The 19,996-nt window shown below is 40.9% G+C and overlaps 1 long non-coding RNA gene across 5 annotated transcripts in view; it reads left to right on the top strand.

Annotated features, from left to right (window-relative positions):
- Window positions 1–19,996, top strand: part of LOC116961693 — a 283,521-nt gene that overhangs the window by 91,877 nt on the left and 171,648 nt on the right. For 4 of the 5 annotated variants that reach the window (XR_004407097.2, XR_004407095.2, XR_004407093.2 and 1 more), the window contains exons 3-4: window positions 12,564–12,693; window positions 17,089–17,161. This is a non-coding gene — a long non-coding RNA (uncharacterized LOC116961693). Of the gene's footprint in view, window positions 1–5,052; window positions 5,172–12,563; window positions 12,694–17,088; window positions 17,162–19,996 lie in introns of all 5 variants that reach the window. The other variant, XR_004407094.2, reaches the window with a different exon arrangement.

The following is a 19,996-nucleotide window of genomic DNA, read 5'->3' as shown; positions in this document are numbered from 1 at the left end:
GGACAGAATACCACCCAGTTTAATTCTCTGGAGTATAGCTACTGCACAGCCTCCTGCTGGGGAGCTGAATGTATGGCTTATGCCCTAAAGCAAAGTGTATAATGCTTAGAGAACAGAGTGCAATTTTTTTCTTTGCTGCTGGAATAAATTGTTGTGTTGGAGTGCTGTGGTTTGGACTTATCCCTAGATGGGCATTGCCAGTAGTGTGCATTTAGTAAATAATATAAAGTTGAAAAGATGCCTCTTTCAGATTTTATGCATTTGCAGCAGATGGAAAACAACAGCATTTGAGGATTTCTAATATATTGTTTTTTCAAGATTAACCCTAACAGTGCTTGCCTCCATCCTTCAGCATGGTTTTTGTAGGTTGTACAATGCTGCCATTTAGACATATGGGCCTGTTACCTTTTCTAACTGAGCCTAATATGCAGTACATATGGGGTGCAAAATCCCAAGAGAAAGATAAAATGTTTCTGTCGGTAATACTCATTTATGTCTTTGTCAGCAAAGAATACCGGTCTTTGCATTTATTTATGTGCCTGGCACAGTACCTATAGGTCCATGTACAGTGTTCAGTGTAAATGTAAGTTTTATTTATGACCTCCTGTGTCAAGTTGTTAACTTCCTCAAGAAATTTCTGCTGGGCCAAAGTGTGACATGATACCTCAGGGGGATAGACCCAAACCTGGAGGACCTGCAGGACACAAGTAAAAGCATCTTCTTTTCTCCATAGACTTTGCCTGCAGTAGTTGTGCTGTGTAGCTAAAGAACAAGTGAAGCTTAGAAGCTAAACTTGAGGCACTGTTCCAGAGTGAAGGCTGGCTTGTGTTTACAGCTCTGTACTGCTGCTCATGCTGTAGGAATTGGTAGTTGTGGAGGAAAGTATTTGTGGGTTCAGGACTTAACTTGACTTACCCAGCCAAAGAAAGAAGAAGTCAGTAGTCTGCAAAACAATAGTTTATTTCTTTCCTTAGACACACACAGGATGCTAAAAGATTTTGTAAAGTATATTTATGGTGTTCCTCAGTGCTGAGTACAGAGTATATAATCGTCAGTGTTGTCATGGTTTGAGCCTGGTCAGCAGCCCAACACGAAGCAGCTGCTCACTCCTCACTTCTCTTCTGGCAATGAAAAGGGACAAATGAACCAGGCTTGGGATTCGAGATAGAACTGGGGGGGCAGATCACCCATTATGGTCACAAGCAAAAGGCGGAATTGCTAGGGGAAGGAAAAAAGAACATACATTTATTACAGACACTAACAACATGTAACAGAGTAGGACAGTGAGAAGCATTGCCACATCTTGAGAACACCTTCCCCCTACCCCTCCCTTCTTCCCGGGCTCAGCTCTGCTCCCGATATCTCTACCTCCTGCCCCAGTGGTGCAGGGGCAGGGAATGGGGGGGGCAGTCAGCGCTGCCACTTCTGCCATCTTGGGGGGGGGAAGATGCTGGAACTTCTTCCCCCTGCTCCATTATGGTCCCACTCTCACAGGAGACAGTCCTCCACAAACTGTCTCTGACTGGATTCCCTCCCACGGCTGCAGCCCTGCCCGAGCTGCTCCGGTGTGGGACTCCCCCACATGCTGCAATCCTCCCAGCACTGAATTATAGCAGCGGGGCTGCCTTTTCCCACAAGACCCCGGCCTTCCTCGGGCACAGAACCTTGATCAACCAGGCGACAAACATGGGCCATAAATCAATGTTTGCTCCACTGTAGATCTTCATGGGTGGCAGGGGGGGGCCGCCCTGCCGTCTCCCCACAGGATACAGGGGGGTCTCTGCTCCGGCACACCTCCCCCCTCCTTTCTTCCTCCGTTCCCCCACTGACCTTGGTGTTCATGCAGCTGCAGCAACTCCTCCTCACAAGTCCCACTGCACGTCACCACGTCCCTTCTTAAATACGTTATCGCAGAGGTGCAGCTGATTGGCTCAGTTTTGGTGCAGAGGTGGAGCTGACTTGGAGCTGGGGGAGCTCTGAGAAGCTTCTCACAGGGGGCCACCTCTGTAGCCCCCTCCCCTGCTACCAAAAAACCCCATCACTCACTCAACCCAGGACAAGTGTATAAAGAAAAAAAAACCTGTAGTGCCTTTAACTGTTAAAAGAACTGACAAGAAAGAAGTTTGTGCTGTTGATTCCCATCCGATAGGTTGCCACGAGTAGAATTTTGTACAGAAGTTCTCTTAGGTCCAGGTTGCTGCAGAATTAAGCACCTACCCCTGCATACACAACTGTTTGTTAAAGTAGTAATGTTGTTGGCATGACTAATTGAGCAGAAGTTCTATTTCTTTTGCTGATGCTACATGCAAACATTTCCCCCCTTCCAGAATTGGGTACCCCATGACAGAAAGGGTGATGTAGCTTACTGCACTTGATGGTAAAATTGTCTTAATCTCTTGAGCTTCCAAACTTTGTTTTATTTTTGTTCTGGAAATTAATATTGTTGTTTTTTGTTTTGTTTTTTTTTTTTTTTTTCCCTCCCTCTTTATTTTAATGAGCTTGACTTTATCAAGATTTTGAAGTATTTACAATGATGAACTGGAGCAACTTATGCAAAAGAGTTAAAGGGCAGTAGTAGTCAAAAATTTTAAACAATCATATTTCCACAAAGAAGCCTTTTGTGAAACTTATACTAATTTTCTCAAAAGAAAAAGCAGTTAAGTTGCTTAAGAGATTTCAGATGGTCCCAGTGATCAATATCAAGTATTAGTAACACTGTATTAGCAAAGACCTATGCTATATACTCAAGCCTTATCGTGATGTCCTTTCATTGATACTAGCACTTGATCATATACAACCAATTATTTTGAAGTTATTTTTGATGAAGGTTATTCATATGTTTTACATGGCTTGATCTTGCAAACCTTTACTCATGAGGGTAGTCAATTGTCTTCAAAGATTTGCAAGAATGGCCCATATGTAATACAGCCTTGATTATCCAATTGTCAGGGGAGAGATTGAATAAGTTCATATAATCGACATTTTGAATAATGAGGAAATTTTCAGTTCAATTAATAGATGTCAGGGGACACGACCATTTTTCAGATGACAGGGAGTTTTTAGAAAATTTGGATTTTGATAGCGGAGTTCCTAGTGATTGTGCTACTGACAGACTGAAATTGCAGAACATCTGAAATGTGCCCATATATTCCTCAATAGCTCTTCCTGTGGAATCAGCTGGAGTTCTGTTTACTGTGATGTTGGCATCAAGGGTCACATTGTCACAAGTGTTTAGCGTAATGTTGCAGTAGCTCTGCTATCAAGAGTTAGATTCCAGGAACACAGTGTTAAATCAATATTGGAATTGTCTGAAGTAAAATATTATTTAGAAATACATCAGTGTCAGCTTTGGAATATGGCTTCAAGAAAAAAATAATCCCATAAAAACATGAAAGTAAATAAAGTTTAAGGGAGGAAACTCCTGGAGGCAATGAAAGAGGAAGAGAGAAATCCAGACTCTTTTGTATGAATATGGAAATACCTGAGGGAGCATCAGTTTGTGTCAGAATTGCTCTCTTAAACTTGGAGTTGGTCAGTCAAAGATAATCCAAAACCAAAATTCCCATTTTTTGGCTCCTGTTCATCTCTGTGCAGCCAACAGAAGATGCTGCGGTGGGAGGCACTAATTTCCTTCCTCCCCAGATGGCTGCACATGAGCACCCAGGGATGCATATGGCTCTGCTGGCCCCCTGGGCAGAGAGCACCGATGGTGTCTCTGATTGCCTGTCCTCAGGTCTGCACTGCCGCTGCGTAATCAGAGTTTATCTTTAACAGCTCTCACAAGCAACGTGGTCTTGCTAGCTTCTCAAATGCTGTTAAGCAGCAGAAGCAGGATTATGACGATCACAACTGATAGTATGCTGGGGGTGTTTAGGATTCTGTCCTGAATCGAAATACTAATGTTTGTACAAAGCCGAAACCGATGCATCAATTTATTTCGGCACAGAGATGAGCAATCGCTTGTTTCCTAGGAAACATGGGGCTGTGCATATGCAGCTCCGAATGTGTGCCCTAATGTTTTCCTTCATGTTGATAGAGTAGAAAGTTTGTCCGATGAGATCCATTATGCTTAAAGCAGAAGGGAAAATAAATTTGGAAAGTTGCACTATTTAAAAAGAAGATAGCAGCAATACTGCCAAAGTCATAAGGAAAAGGCAGAAATAATTCAAGAAAATAAAGGAAGTGTCCTTCCCGTCTATCTAATCTAGGAATCTGGAGATTTTTATAGTTGCAGAGCCATCTGCTAAATTTCATTTAGTGTGCAACTTTACTACCTCACCATCATCTGCTCATTAATCTGCCTTTTTTAGGTCTAGTTCTGAAATCCTGAACCTCTGAGCATCTGTCAAATAGCTGCCACTTTTTGAAACAGTAGTGTGGTGTAGTCTAAAGGTTTTTATAGTAAGTCATTTTGCATGATGTCAGTATTACTCAGCAAAAGCTTAGCCATTCATAGGATGTTCACCTCAAGCTTGTCAATAAACCACTTCCACCACACCCTAACTCTTTCTATTTCTTCTGAGAAGAGTGAATAAAACGTAGTTTGTGGTGATGTGTACTGTGTCTTAAAATGCGGCTTGGACTGCATGGCAGCATTTGGTCCTCTTCTGATTTTGGGAAGCGCACTTGGGTGGTAATTGCCAAAAAGGACTGAAGATTATTAGCACAGATCACTGACCCCAGCAGGAGTCTTACCATTGACTCAAATGGCTGAAACTTGGACCAAGGTCAAGGTCTTTTGGATGTTGTATTTGGCTTTAATACAGTGTTTCGGACCTGGCCATTCTGTTGTGACCTGCACACACTTTGCTGAGATGAGCACAGGGGAAGGAAAAAAAGCATCAGTATCTACCTCCTCAGTCAATGTGTAGAATTCCTCAGATCCAGTACCACGTCCTTCAGAGGTGGTCAAAAGACTCATTCTTCATGTTCATTGTTAACAGCACCAGAGAAAGGAGAACTAATCTAGCTGAAATGCAGAGGCCTGGCAGCTGTGTCTGAGTGCATCTCAGACTAATCCATACCTTTCTCTTTTGTGTGTTATTCTAACAGCAGGCGATTTGATGTGTTACCTGAAAACGCACTTTGAATTCAAATTCTTGCTTCCTGGCCCCACTGGAGATGAGGCAATCCATGAAGCCCCAGGAGCTGAATGAGCAGTGGCTGCCTCTGTGAGTAAATGCTGCTGGAAATAGGTCTGAGGGACTCGAGTCCTCTCCTGCCAGATGGCTGCCAGGATGTCACTACCCTGTGTGAGGCTTCTGGATGCCTTTGTTGTTCCTGCCCTGAGGTTCCCTGATGTGGTTTTTTTAGGCATTGATTTCATTTTGCCTGCTTTAGGTAAATCTCAGTAGCAGTGGATGATTCAGCTCAAGAATGGTTTTCTTTGGGGACTAATCATTCTGCCTTGATGTAACACTCCTAAATTTAGAGGTTAATCTCTGCAGGCTTCTTCTGGGGAGGGCTGAAGCTTCCCTTCTGAAACCTCCTGTGAAAGGACTAACCCTGTGCATTTTGAATCACACTTAAAGTCTCTCTCTTGATTATGTATGGGACTAAGGAGACTGTATTTCTAATTTAGGCAGTTACAGATGAGGTACCACAAGATGAATGAGCTGATCTAATAGCCTGCTGATACTTCCTGGCCATGTGTTCCTGCTGTTTCTCTTGCTTCAGCTTGGGTGCTTTTGCAAAAACAGCAGGAAACTAGCCCAGCAAAACAAACAGGGCCAAGGCAACCTAGGCCCTCTGGCTGAGATAAAGGTGGGGACCAGAAACAGTGGCAGAAAAGAGGGTTGTCCTGTAGGGTGGGAACCCTCAGCTGTAACTGTGATACTGGGTATCCTTCTTCTGTCCTTTAACTGAGGGTAAAAGTTGTCACATCCTTTTACTGCTGTGACTTTCCTCAGACCTTTTATCAGCAGCGGCACTGACATGTAGTGTTGTACTCCTGACACTGCAGAGGCCTCCATGTGCAGGCTGGTGAGGGACCAGAAGGATTAGCTAGCGTTGCTGCCAAGCTAGGAATCTGGATGCATCCCTCTTGCAGGAATGCACTTCAGTTACTGAGGGAAATGTCCAAAAACATGTTCTCTAGGAGGCACCTGGCCTCTGAGATATCTTTCAGTGTGGGACATGCAATTAGTTTTGCTGTTTGTCTGAGAGGAAGGGAGAAAGTCTTGTCTATCAATAGATAACCTCTTGTAATCATCTTGACAGTAGTGACCGTAATTTAAAATCCAGTAGTACTACTTTAGAGTTAATAAAACCAAAGCACTTTGGAGAAGTGAGCTCTAAGGTATACTTCCTGTCTGATATTTAGAAATGAAACCTCTGCAGCAGAAAGAATAGAGCTCTTGTTCTTATCTGGCATCTCCCTCCATTAACAATAATTAATAGTAGAACAGGTGGAAAATTAACAATTTTTGCTGAGAAGAAATCTTCTGTTTGATAGAAACCTGCCTATTTTTTTTCACAGCAGTGCTCTGACTCAGTAATTTCCATGGCTTGGATCTAAAGGGACTGGCGTGATAAGGGAATTGAGACCTCAGATATTGTCAAAGTGTCTTGAGTGGAACCTCCAAGCAGTAGTGGAAGTTCTTTGCCTCCTAAGAAGTGCCTTAGCCTTCTCCATGCCTGTTTGTGATGGATGAATTGGAGGAACAAACTATGAGGGGAAATGGATTTGAAACAGAACAGTGAGTAATGAAGTGATGGCCTTAGCCTTGAAGTCTGAAACAAGAATTCTATGCTGAGCCAGAAGTCACAAGTCTGAACTCTGCAATTAACATTTCAGACTTTAAGTCAGTGATTTTTAGAGGTTATCTTCTTGTGTGACCAAACTAGCGCACGTGCATGTGGTTCGGCAGGGAATGAATTGTGCAATGGATTACTTCTGGGCTGTGCCGTTGGATTTTGACAAATCCATCCAGTCCCGTACTTTGGAATGTGTGGACAAGGTTCAAGTTTGCACTGATGGAAATCGAAACCTCTTGCTATGCTGAGTTCAGTTTGTTTTCACATGTGGTGTGTTGTCTATCTGGCATGTCTGTTTTATTTATAGCTATATAAATACTTTTTTTTTTTTTTAAAGCTAGTTGGCGATTTTCACATCAATATTGTGTTTTCAACAGAAAATGGCTTATTAGTCAGCACAGGCTGCTGCCAACGTTTTATCGTTTGGATCTAAAAACTATTTGGTTTTAATGAAACATTGGGAAATGAAGACTTGGAATTGTGGGTTGTTTTGTTTTGGTTGGTTGGTTGTTTTTTTTTTTTTTTTTTCCCCTGTAAAATCATGAAGAACTTGATGCATCTGTTAACAAATCGGTTTTTGTTAAAAACATTTTGAGTGAAAGTATATCAGAGCTGGCTCAAACATTATGTATGCATTATGTATGCGTTATATTTTGTCTGCTGAGACCATGAAAAAGAACTTCTTTGTGCATAGTAGGGAAAACTAGATTTGCAAAGACTGGGGTTTGTTGTTGTGTTTTTTTTTTTTGTTTTTTTTTTTTTTTGTTGTCTAAAGATTAAAAAAACCTCACCTTGGTAAATTTGCCTATATTTTCATTAGATCTGGGAGCTTTTCTTTGCAACTCTGAATTCGAAATGGTGTTCTCTGTTTGCTTAGAGAAAGCAGGGGGCCCACTTCACAGTGTTTGCTCTGAGGTTGGTGCACTGACAGGCCGGCATTTGTCCACATTTTTTTTATTATTAACTAGAATAAGCAGTTTAATAACTAGGATTAAACCATCAGATCATGATAGAGTAGCATTAGCAGCAGGAACAGTGTTGGAAAGGATTGCAGATGTGATTAGATGAATACCTGCCCTTTAGGGGAAATAGTTAAGGGGGCCTCTGTTTTTATTGGTAAGGTGAATGTTTCTTGGGCCATTCTAGGCAGGTATCCCATGTTTGCGTTTTCACAAAGATGTTTCAAATCCCTAGTGCCAAAGAATAGACTGTATTCTAGACTTGAGCCAAAACTCTCCCTGCTGAAAATCAGTGCTTTGCCAGAACACACAAGATTCTGCTATTGCCTTGAATCATTTAAATTTTTGTTATAAATGTAAAGGTGCATTTATAGAATGCCAGTAGAGTTATATTTCCTTAGGGGAAGGGGCAGTGGGGAAAAGTTGTTATCAGAGACCTCTGCTGAAGGGGAGAGCTCCCTCTCCAACTGAAACAAATAGCAAACCCTTACTGGTTTCAGTGGGATCAAAAATGATCATGAAGTCATATGTTCCCTCATCCGATACAAGTAAAGCGGTGTTTAAGAATATTTTACATGATTGAGTTTGTAGTGGGCTCACATATAGATATGTGTTCAGGGGTATGAGAGAGTGTATTAAAAGTTAGAAGCAGAAAAATGGTACTTGGATAAAAATACCTGTTTTGATCTCTAAATAGACTGACAGAAAATAATGTAAAAACCTTCTTGTTACACTACATAAATTCATTCTGTTAGGAGCTGGCAAATTCTGTCTTGCTGTTTTGGGATGAATGCTGGGAATGAAATTCTCTTCATTATTAAGCACTTTAGGCTGTCTTTGAAAAAGTATCTAGATGCCAAAATAACTGCATAAATCTGGCCCTGGAACACTACAATACACTTCCCTCAAATACTACATTGCAATACTGTTCTAGTCTGTGTGATGGGAGATGTATTGCACAAAAAGACCTCACAAATCTATCTGTAAACAGCTCTACTGTCTGCCTAGTCACTGTATAAGAAAAATGAAATGGACTTAGGGCACCAAGTTAATATTGGTGAAGAAATAAAATGTCAAGTTAAAGTATATGATCATCTTAAAACCTCTCTTCCCTGATTGGTCTTGAACACTCAGGCTAGTAGTGCAAATGTGCTTAAACATCTTCTTAGGTGGAACAGAAACATAAGGCTTTGAGGGAGTAATTGTAAAGGTGACTCTTGTGTCCAGATAAGTTTAAGTAAGTCTTCCAGAAATTATCGAAACTGACAACCTGCACTTTTTCATTTTATTATATATTTGCTCTACTCCACTTAATTGAAAGGTTATGTTGATGTAACGCAGTCTAAGGGACCTGGAGGATCGCATAAAGGTGGACAGAGAATGGTGAAAGTTGTAATAGTTTCAGTCTAACCCTATTTCAGTGAATACCTTTTTTTTCACTCTCCTGGCAGCTTGCTGTGTAAAAGACTGAACCCTCGTTTCCTTTTCCCTGTGGTGTAGAGGAGTGTTTCAGGTGACTGTAGAACCACTTGGTGAACTCGCAAGCTCTGTATGAAGATGCTCTCTCTTAAGAGAAGTGCATAGTCCTGAAAGAGTCAAAGGAAGAAATCCTGCAAAATTTTGGCATTTCCAAGTTTCTCTTAATAGGTCTGGCCTGCACTAAAGTTTGTCTTTATTTTTTCCAAGTTCTGCATTTATCTGTGGCCTAGTCGAAAGCTTACTGAAGTCAGTCTTTGTATGAAACTTGATGGACTTTTGATTAGTGCTCTTAGAAAATTTGTTTTGGCTTCTGTTATTGAAATATTTGCATGGCTGACATGAAACTAAACCAGGCCACAGAAAGCACTTTATTTCCATCACCTGCAAAGGAAATAACGTTGACATTTTTTTGAACTTCTCAACCCTCATTTCTGAAATTCTTAGCTCCTACGCAGCAGAGTGTCTGGCTGTTGTTCCAAACCAAGAGTCACTGTCCCCTAGTGTAACACACAAGATCATCCTAGTTAAGAAGTTGGAGGAGGTGCCCATCGCAAAAAAAATGGGTGTGGATCAGGAGGAGAAGGCTGTCTTGGCAAGCAGTAGCTGTTCACTAAAATACAGAGAGGCGTAGCAATAGTCAGCTTGACTGACTTCCATGGCCCTGTTGGCAGTGGGGTTTTCCCTGAGAAAAATCCCCTCTGTGATTTCGGAAAGGTGTACCCCTTGCCGCCACAAGTTCTCTGACAGTGTTTCAACAACACTGATTATTCAGGTAAAAACTGAGGGGTCACCACAGGTTGCAAGAAAGTATTTTTACAGGGAGAGAGGTCAGTGACTTAAGGTTGGAAGAACTGCCACAGAGCAAAAATCTCTCAAAGGTGTGTGACAGACTTCTGTTTGGACCTCATACAGTGCTTTCTTTTGCAAATGAAGGGCAGCCTTTTTTGAAGGCTTTGGAAGAAGTGGTACAAGCTACAGATAATTCATTTGTAGTTTGCTTTTTTTACCTACTTATTCTTCACTAAAGTATTTCAGTCTTCTCCTGAGTGCCCCTAGGCCTTGCAGAAGACTAAGTGGCTCTGATAAAAAGCGAGATCATGACAGTAATGAGATAATCTTTCTTTTCCTGTCTTTCTCTGTATTTGTAGTGCTTCCAAAACAAATATTTAGGTTAAAAAAGCAAACAAATAACCCCATCACAGGCTCATAGGTGAAGTAGTCTTTCATATTTTTATTACTGCTTTAGTAACCATTTTCCCTGCACCTGTGGCTTTAATGAGGCTTGAAAAAAATGTAGGAAATCGTCAATATGCTGCTCAGTCTGAATAAAAGCATTTTATTTTTTCAGGTTGGTCTGGAGCCTATTGCAGTTGATGAGCCCTTCCAGTGCGCTTTGGATCAGGCCTCGGGTTTCTTAATTTTGGGAGGTTCAGGGAAAGGAAGTGCAAATGCATGTGGGTGCTTTAGACCCTTTCCACAGTGGATGTACTTTTGCTCCCTGCTTTACTATAAATCCATGGTAGGAGCAGCTGTGAAGGAAACACAGCAGGGAAAACCCAAGTGCAGGCCTGTCTTTGACCTCTGCTGCTGCTTTGTAACCTGCCCTCCCCTTTGCCCCCGGAGACATACACTCTTCCTGGGGTGATGGATGGCTGGGAGCAAGAGGGGCTTTAGCGTGGCTGATGGGATACTTATACTTGGGAAGCTGCCTGAAACATGGAGATGTCAAATTTATGATGATTTTTAAAAAGCAACTAAAATCTCCAAACCTGAAAATTTCTCCTTTTTAATGAATTGAAACTATTTCACCCATTCTTTTATTTTTTGACTGTACTTTGATTGGATGCTTGGAAAAAATGAGCAAACAGCCTTTTTCTTCTTGTATACATCCTGAATTTACATTATGTAAGCAGGTGCTTACTATAATTGATAAAGATAAATCAGTGAACCTGCAGTAATTTAAGAACAGAAGTAAAAAGGCATTCCTTTTTTTTAATGGCTTTGTCCTTGAAGCCTTAGGTATGATTTTTTTTTTCCTCCAACTGACATCGTTATGGATGCTTTTGTCTCAAAACAGAGACCCAAGTACCAAATTGTTGAACAGATTTCTCCTTTGAAAATGCCACTGTCACTGGAAAATGCCATGTGTACAGTGCAGCTGTCTGACTTCTCAGGATTACAAAGAAACAAGACCACGTGAAGCCTATAAACAAGCTTGTAACTCAATGTGTAAAATTTCAATGTTTATTTCAAATGTTTTGATACTCTCCTTTGCTGTAGTGTGTTTGCTTGCAAAAACTCCCACCCTTCAAGTGATCATATTGAATTTTGTAGCTTTTGTCATCACTTCTGTTCACACACTCTTCCACAAGTCTGAATAATGCAGTATGTTTTTAGTGTCAAACTTGTTCCTGCTTTTTAGTCTTTAATCTACTTTTTCCCCTACTACACAGTTATACTTTGATTTTTTTTTTCACCTCTTTTTAGTTCTTCCTAGCAAATCTTTTTTTTTTTTTTTTAACCATCCCCTCAGATGTGGGCTTCTGAGTTTTCCATTCTGAACTGCCACTGAGATGCATGCTTTTAACACATTCTTGTTATCATTAAAACAATCTTTCATGGCTAATTCAGCAAAGGGGAGGAAGTGACCGGCTGCTGTTGGTGTTGATGAATATGATGACTATATCACTTTGTCATCTGGCATTACCATTGTCCTATTCTTCAGCTGGTGTTCATTCAAGTTTATGATCTTACAGAAGTATCAATATGTGATGCTTTTATTCAAGTTTGGCTGAGATCTTTCAATAGAATAATAAATCCTCTTTGTTTCAGCTCTGTGTATATTGCAACACCAGCTTGTGATATCGTGATGAAAATTCTGTAGTCCAAACAGATTTGGTTCAGATCAGTGGTTGCATAGCAAATCTCCAAGGAATATTTATGAACAGATGACACCCTTACCAGAACCAGATCAGCACATGAGAAGGCCTTTTGCTCCTGGAGGTGCTGTTTTTATAGAGTGAGATGTAGATGTGTTTAACACTCATATCCTCTAGTCAGGAGGAGGTAGGATTTCAGAGGATATGAGCCTTGGTCACTGCATTTCTCAAAGAATATAGTATAGTACCTGCATCCTCTTCTTAAACTGGAGTTGACCTTCCAGCTTCAGCTGGAGTGGTGTTGAGAGGAATGCCTCTCAACAGGCAGCTGCTATGTTGCAAACCAGAGCTGGCTGCCCTTTTCAATAATATTAGAAATTTAGTCCGGTGCTTTCAGAGAGAAAGTGCGAAGGATAGTCCTTAGTGTAGCACAAGAAATGATCAGCACGGATCTTGTTATCATTAATAGAATCTTTTTTCTCTCTTTCAGGTCTTAAATGCCCTTGCTGGAATAGAGAAGTTTGAAAACTATAATCTGACTTCTTGAATTTTTCAATTGTTGCGGCTGGCAAGATAGGCTAGTACCTTGCTCCAGGATGACCAGTGCTAACTCTGGAAAGGTATGTTTGCCGTTTTTTTGTATGAACATATTTTGTATTCAACATATCCTTAGCTTGACAATGGCTTTGTGGATGCAGTGGAGAAGCGAAGACTTACTACTGCTGTGCAAGATGATGAGATGCTGCAGGGGATCTCTGTGGGCCTTTGCACATAGGCAAGTACATTGCTGGGCTCGATGTGATCAAAGGAGTTTGGGAGAGGTTCATGTGTATGGCAATTCAGAGTGTCATTATATACTTACCTGCCAAGCTTGGTACCTGTTGGTGTATAAAATCAGGCCCTCTGCATAATCCATGGAGTCTCAAACTTGGCTCAGGATACAAGACCTCAAGGATGTATAACATGCATCTTTTCAGTGTGTTTAGCTCAGTCACACCTACCTTTGTAGATTATCTCCACAAAGCTGTCCAGTCATCAGCTAACTTAACTGCTGCACTTGTTTGTGTCCTTTTGTGGCTGCCTAAAAGTGAGAAGGGCTGTAGGATGACCACTGTTATTCACCTGGCTTTGCAGCACTGATGAGAACCAGAAAGGGCACTCTGAGCATGCTGCAGCTACGTATTGCTTCATTTTCTTCTTGCATGAGTTGAAAACTGGCTTTGATCAGAATTCCAGGAAGGGGACAAAATAAACAGTGTTGGACTTTTGTAGGGCTTTCTTTTTAAGTCTATGTAAGTGTTGCAAACATTAATTGCCCGTAAAAGTGTTTTCCCTCACAGTGGGAAATGAATTTTTTATTAATGGCTTCTCTGCTTTCAAATGGAGAGTAAAAAAAAAAAAAAAAAATAAAGGACTTGGAGAAGGGCAGACATGTGGCATCACCGGGACACCTGTAATATGCAAGCAGGGTGCATCTCTGCTACCTGTGTCCTCTTACAGTTGAGAGTGCTCATTTCATCACATGTACCAATCAAAATACAGTGGAGATTCTTTTCTGTGGTGGAAGCAGAGAAAGGCTGGTGGTTTGAGCCTGGACCTACCCCAATTACAGTCCTGGGAGAACTGGGATGAGAGGGCTGAGACTGCAAGAGGTGTTTTCTGGCTACCATCAAAAGGTCTCTGCTTGTGTCAGGGCCTGTCCAGCCTTGTGAACGTGAAAAAAAAAAATTCAACCATTTCTTCATAGAACTAAGGAAAAGCAACAGACTACTGGGCTGTGCAACATATCTCAAGTTAAAAAGTAAGCTAAAATCAGCTTCCAGAAGAACGAAAATAAAAGGCATATAGCTAAGGCATTGCAGAACCTGCTTATTTCCTGCTTATATTGTGCTGAGCAATGGTAGCTCTTCTCTGACCTTGTACATGTCCATAATCTTTTTCCAAGACAAATAAAACATGGAATGGTGACACAAGACTGAGGGCTTATGTCATCAAAAGCTTATCACAGGGTATATTAGAAAGTGAATTTATTAGCCTGTCAAGTATTTTAATACCTAGCTATATAGAGTATCTACTCGTAGGTACTGCCAAATGTCTTTTGATGTGTAAATGTAAGGAAACCTATGGCGAATATCCATGAGGTCAGAGCATACATATAGGCAGGTTTGCAGCTTACCTCATCTAGTGGTAACTCATATACTTTTATACTGAAATATGAAATAGATTCCTTCCAGCTAAAAAGTGCAAATAGAAATGAAAAACTTCTAATTCATCAGCTTTCAGCAACATTGAGTAATTACAGTGTAAACAGGTGAAATACCAAATGTGACTTCACTTTTTGTTTATAATTCTAAAGTGTTTACACACTTTCAAGAAAGATTTACATGAAGAAGGCTGAGAAGTAAATAAATGGAGTGAGTATATGATTAATGTTTTTTAAATAGTAAATGCTTCCCATTTGTAACATTCTTGAAATAGATTGGCCATGTAGGCCTTGTTTTTCTTCCTGCTTTACAAGGCTGTCTGTGTTTTGTTTATATGCTGTACAAATTTATGTTCAATGCCTCCTTTTCTGTTTAATCCACAGGAGAATTTTGGTCACTGGCAAGATCATTAAACTGTATTAATATATGTTTAATTAAATCTTCATAACAAAATATATATGATAAATTGCTGTATGTATAATTAAAAGGAACAGACAAGTTGAATAATGACAAAGCAGGAGAATGAAATTCCATGTGTGAATGAGATCAAATGTAATGTTAAGAAAAGGGCCTGCATAGGCACACAGTTTCACTTTTTTTTTAAGACACTGCAGACCACAGTGAACACTACAACAGATCCATCCAATGGAGATGGATGTTTACTACTGCTTAATATTGTCTGCTTACTACTGTCCTTGTCTGTTGCTGCTCATCTCATACTATGTCCAGAGCAGTGGAAAAAACGTTGTTTTTACCTGTTGGTGTTTCTGCAGGTTAAAATCCTGACAGAGATGCAGGGGCTGTAGGGAGCTGGCAGCAAGGCAGCCTCAGTGGTAGGGACTCAGAAAAGTTGCTTTCTGAGAAATACAGTCTGTAGAAGAGAAATAGTTGTTCTCAGTTCACCTGCTAGTGACCACGCAATAAAAATCTTTGTGCAAAGTGGTGATTTTGGCAGTGTAACTAAATCCTGGTTCTGCAGAGGATTAAAGTCCCACTTGTGTGTTAAGGAAGTGCTTCGGTGCTTTCCTGAGCGTAGGCCCACAGACAGGAATGTAGAATAGCCTGTCCAGTTTGAACAAGCAACAGGAGCTCATCTTGTGGCTGTTTCAAGCAAGGCAATGGAAATTGGCCAACTCCGTGTTAACCAAATTGGAAGTGGTTAAAAGCAGATAAATGGAGTGACTGAAGAATATTTTAAATACAGTACGTAGATAATTGAAGGAAGAGATTCCTCCTAGCAAAGTTCAGTAGCACCAATACAGCGATCATCATTTTAAGTTAGATGGGGATTATTCAGAATGGCTACGTCTGGATAGAACCTTTAATGTGAAACTTTTGGGGGGGGGTCTAAAATATGTAAATGCAAGCTTGGCTACAGATTGGCTGACAGATAGATCCATATTCAAAGGTTCTTACTGCAAAATGAAAAGTCCCAGGATTTTCAGAACCAGTTTGATACCCTTAGTGAAGTGCTTCTAATTGTTTGAAATTATATTTTGTTTCAAAATGTTCGGTTAAAAAGAGTAGCTCAGGAAGAAGCAGTTCAGTTCTGTAGGAATCCTATTTTAATAAACCTAGAATGACAACAGAAGTCTTGATTCATTCAGACAAACAAGATTAGGAATTTCTTCAAGCAGAAACTAAGTGCATGTTTGAAATGAGTGAATATTTACTTTACGTATCTCTAGTTAGAAGCATCCTGCAGTAAGTGTAGGCCAACACAGGCTTTTAGTCATTTAGTTCCGCTGTATCATTCTTGATTTTTTTTTTATTTTTTGAAAAGCCAAAAAATGAAAAATGGGTTGTATTTGCTGCTGACACTGCAGTGGGATCTCTGTCCTGTCCCTTGCATCTGCCAAGAAGGAAGTTTGTGTCTGGGAAGTTATGCCTCAGTTTTCCTCACTTGTGAAGGAAATGATGATATTGAATTGTGTTGGTAGCAAGGGAGAGAGAAGCTCTGCATATAAGGTGGCTATTATAATTATGCAATAGTCACCTTTAGTACCAGCTCAAATTCTGCATCTGAACGACTTAATATTACAGAGATTGTTATGTTAGAGATTGTCATTTATGTAGTCAAATTAGGTGGTTTTGATTCTATGACTCGACTGCAGTAAGTCTGCATAGGGAAAAAAGTGTCTTAAGATAGCGATGGGCATGATTCAAAGCTCTGAGTCCCTGTTTAGGTGAGAATGTTTCAATCTGGCACAAAGAGAGGCTTCTACCCCAGTCTACCTGTGACCACTCTTGCCCAAATCCTTCAGCATTCAGATGCAAAACCTTAGAACTTAGCCCTCCCAGATCTGAGTGCTATTATTTCACTCTCTCGTACATTCCCCTCCACTCCCACAAAGTTCATGGTGCTCAGATTGAGTTTTGGATTCATTTTATTGTGGAGAGGTGCAAGCCATAAAGCCCAGATTAAGGATCTTGAAATGTCTTTTAGAGCTGTGCTGTATTTGGCAATTTGTGTTCCTTTGGGGTTGACAGAATTTTTTTGGCAGTTGAGTTTTCGCTCCCTGAGTTTTGCTCTGAGATTCAGGTTCAAATAAATCTGAAACGTGGAGCAGAATTCAGTCCAAGTGAGTGAGTTTCCCATGGTTTCTGTCTGAAACAGTAAATCTCAGAGAGAGAAGGGCAAACCTCTACCTTGGTTCATCCAGAAGATTTGCAGATGCTTGTATGAACCTGGGTTTAATTTGGAGTTTGTAAGAAAGCCCTTTCCTATTTCTTCAACTCCTGTTTCAACTCTGGGGTATATAACCCTGGCTGTGTCAGAATTAACAGGAGTTTTTCCACTCCCATTTGCAGCAAAAGCAGGATTTCCCACTCTGAAGTTCTGCCTGTTCCTGTTTATTGCCTGTACAGGCCAAATACTGAGTTGGTAAGTATACTTAGTGAAACACCTATTGATTTCAAAGCTGAATTTCAAAACCTCAGGATTTCATGCCGTTCCACTTAACTGTATTAAAAATATAAGCATATTAGCTATCAGATGTACTAATGACCCAGTAGGTGATAAAATTCAATTAAAAAACTGTAGCTCCCTGAGGACATACACATTCCTGGGTATTTTTTCTACATTTTTAACAAAGACTTTTTGGCTGCCTTGAAAAATTCACATGCCCACTTCTCCAGTGCTCATTCTACCATCTGTACACACTGCACATAGTGTACCTCCTGATTTAAAAAAAGTATTGTTCTGCTCTCCAACCCACAGCCTGCTGTACCATGTAAACTGGAACAAAAAATGTCTGTCTAATCGATCCTTATTTAATAAACGGTGTTATCAATGCCTTTGAGACAGCTGTACAGTGTATGACATGGGGACATCAGAACATTTGCTGGCTTGTGTTAATTGGCATGGCAACATTGTTTTTTGGCCTGGCACACGAGATCAAAAATTGAATTTACAAAATCAAACTGTAGTTATCTACATTCCTTGATGTCCTCCCAGGTGAGCTGCTGGGCTTCATGCTAATAACTTCTAAAGCAAGCAAACTTTAGCTAATTATGTGCTAGTTTATTCTCCCTTGCTAAATTTTGGCAGGTTGCTTCTGTAAATTATGAAAAATAAATGTGAAATATGCAGATGTCTTTTGTTTGAAGCAGATGTTTGGTCCGCCTTGCCAGAATCTAATCAGCTGTTTCCCTGGAGTTTTTTTTCTCCCTCCACCCCCAATATTGTCCAAGAGCTTTATGAAAACACAAAGGGTTGCGGGAGCGTAGAACAATAGGACATTGCTTTATTTTCCAGCTACCAGACTTCAAGGTAACCTGAGGTAGATTTTTAGGCCGTGGTCTTCTCTGGCTAAAGCCACAGCAGATGCTGGCAGAGGGCCCGTAAGACACAGTACTGTCTGAGGACAGGCAGAATGCAAATGCAGCCTTGCCTGTGGTGGGGGAGGTGGTGGCGAGTTGGGAGGGAGCCAGTGAAAGCCAGCTTTGAAGTCCTGATGGTACCGTGTGGCCAAGACCCGTACCTTGTGTGCTTCCCCCATGGGGAGCCTCACAGATGGGGGAGCTGCAGATCTCCAGGAGCGTAGTGCAGCTGTGTTTAAAGGCAAGGGGGTGGCAGGATCCATTTCCTTCCCGGTTGCCCCAAATCACCCCCTTTCATGCCCTCTTGCCTACAGCATGGCATGGAAGGAAGTCGAATTCACTGGTGTTGCAACCTGTGCTGCCTGGCTGGGCTAGGTGGAGCCTAGCAGGTGTGTTGCAGTACTTTGTCGCAGGCTCATCCAGCACTACCCTGCAGCACAGGATCTGAATCTGCCCTTAGAGGTACCGTTTGCTGTAGCTCCCTGATTATGAGAGCTGCTGAAAATGAAGCCCTCTCCAGCACGGTCTGATCCCCACTGTACCTCCTGCTTTGTTCCTGGCCTGCTGGGTAGCATGGCTTCCAATCCACAGCTGTGCTGACGTAGCTAGCAGCTGTGCCTCCCTTGCTATGGCGCTCTACCCTCCTAAGAAGCATTTCTGTCTCAGCAGCAGCAGTTACTACTGTTAGAAACCAACATAAAGTGCAGAAAAGGGTCCAGATGAAGATCCCTTGAACCTCAAGGACTATCCTCCCTGCCATTACAGCTCCAGCAGGCTCATCAGAAGTTCAGTAATAAGCATAGTCATTATTTTTTTAGTACAGTGCTCAGCACCTGCTTTGCACTTTCTGTTTAAGGCTTTCACAGCACTTGATTGTGCCTGGATTTAAACTTCCAGCACTCCTACAGGGTAAGTATCATTATCTGTACTTTGCTTACAGGAAAAGACACAGAAATAGGCTAAGCCACTTTTTTTTTTTTTTTTTTTTTTTTTTTTTTTCAAAAGGAAAAAAGATGAGTTTTGGGTTTAAAAGATTTTACTGTGGGTTGGGATCCTGGATTTTTTTTTTTTTTTTTTTCAGTCCATGTCCCAGCCTTCTATTAGACGCGTTTTTCCAGTTACAGTCAGGGCTTCTCTCGTGGGTCAGCAGAGAGGGAGGTATTCGTGCTACACGTGTTGGGGATTTAGCTCAGTGTGTTCAGAGCACTTCATTTTTGGGTGGATCTGCTGATCGCTTCCAGAGCCTGTACTCTTACATTAGGTGCTCAAAGCTGAATGGCAAACAGCTGCCTGAATTGAGAACAACTGAGCATCTCTAGGAACCAAGAGGTACAGAGCAATGGGCAACTTCCGAGCGATAAGTACTTCAGTACTATGGTACTACTTATTTTTTTACCATGGCTGAAGCATAAATCAAGAGCCTGTTGTGATAGATGCTTTGGAAGCAATTAAAATGAATAGTCCTTGCTTCAGGGACACAGGTCTTGAGATTGTGGCAAGATGCTCTTTACTTGTAAATAGATTGCTGAAGGGAGGGATAATTCAGCAGTCTAAGACTGCTAGGGAATTTTTTTACAGTAAAACTGAAGGGGGGAAAGAACCAATGATGATTTTTTTTTTTTAGCTTCTTTATATTTAGGGTTGTAAATCCAATTTTGGTCCTTACAAAAACATTTGTTTAATATGACTGTATCATCAAGGAGGTCTCTTTTTATTATTAAATGAATTCTTGTAAGGCAATATGAATATATAGCCCTTTGATTATTCAAAAAAAAATGTACAAATCAAAATAAATTTGCCTGAGCAATTTAAAATAATTAACCTTTGACAAACCTCCCTCTCTGGTAATGGAGTAGTAACTATATGAATAAAAGATAAGTCATGACATTCAATGAAT

The sequence above is a fragment of the Tyto alba genome, unplaced genomic scaffold, assembly GCF_018691265.1.
Source record: "Tyto alba isolate M040663 unplaced genomic scaffold, T.alba_DEE_v4.0 Super-Scaffold_22, whole genome shotgun sequence".
Taxonomy (NCBI): domain Eukaryota; kingdom Metazoa; phylum Chordata; class Aves; order Strigiformes; family Tytonidae; genus Tyto; species Tyto alba.
This window is presented reverse-complemented; position numbering and strand designations above follow the sequence as displayed.